Below are 874 nucleotides of genomic sequence, written 5' to 3' on the forward strand. Positions count from 1 at the left end.
CCTGCCGTGATCAGCATCCCGGTCCTGCTGTCCTCCTCCACCCTGCTGATCGTCAGCTGCATCCTGTGGAAGACGTGCCGCCGGCTGTCCCGGGTCACCGGCCCCAGCCCGCCGTCCCCATGAGCCAGGTAAGCCCCTCGAGGGCCACGCCAACCGGCAGAGTCCGCCGCCCTTTTAGTCTCCTGTGCACGAGGGCCCAGGAAAACCCTGCCACGTCTGTATGGCCCGAAGGCGCAACGTTTCTGTGACAGTGGGAGACACCCGGGCCGGCAGTGGTGCAGTGGTTAGGGTGGAGGGGTCCCACTGACCGACTATGCATCTGAGTCCTGGACCCAGCAGCGAGAAACACGCTGGGCACGTGTCCAAGATCTTGAAAGGAGGGAGAAATGGAGGAGGAAGGGTTGCAGTGTGACCACCCCACGGGTGCTTTCTCGCTTTCCCTCTCTCTGATCTCCTAAGTGTACCATGCCCTCTGGCAAATTCAAAAATAAAATTAAATAGTTCTTTAAAAAAAGAAAAAAAGGGGGGGGGGGACCAGCAGTTAGGGTAATGGCTATGTCGCTGGACTCCCATGTAGTTGACTGCGGTTCGTGTCCTGGACCCAGTGGCTTAAACTCACGCCGGGCACCTGTGCATGCGGGCCCAAGATCATGAGAGGAGAATGGAGGAGAAGGGATTGCGGTGTGGCCATCCTCCCTGGGGGGTGATTTCTCGCTTTCTGTATTTCTGTCTCTCTCTGCCTTTCTGGTGAGGGTACGCGCCCTATAGCAAAAAAAAAAAAAAAAAGAAAAACCTCTCCCTAAACTTCTAAAAAAAGAGAGAGAGAGAGAGATAGGGACCAGCAGTTGGCATGGTGGTTAAGGCACTGAACAAT

This window comes from Tupaia chinensis, unplaced genomic scaffold (assembly GCF_000334495.1).
Source record: "Tupaia chinensis unplaced genomic scaffold, TupChi_1.0 Scaffold000573_1, whole genome shotgun sequence".
NCBI classification, from domain to species: domain Eukaryota; kingdom Metazoa; phylum Chordata; class Mammalia; order Scandentia; family Tupaiidae; genus Tupaia; species Tupaia belangeri.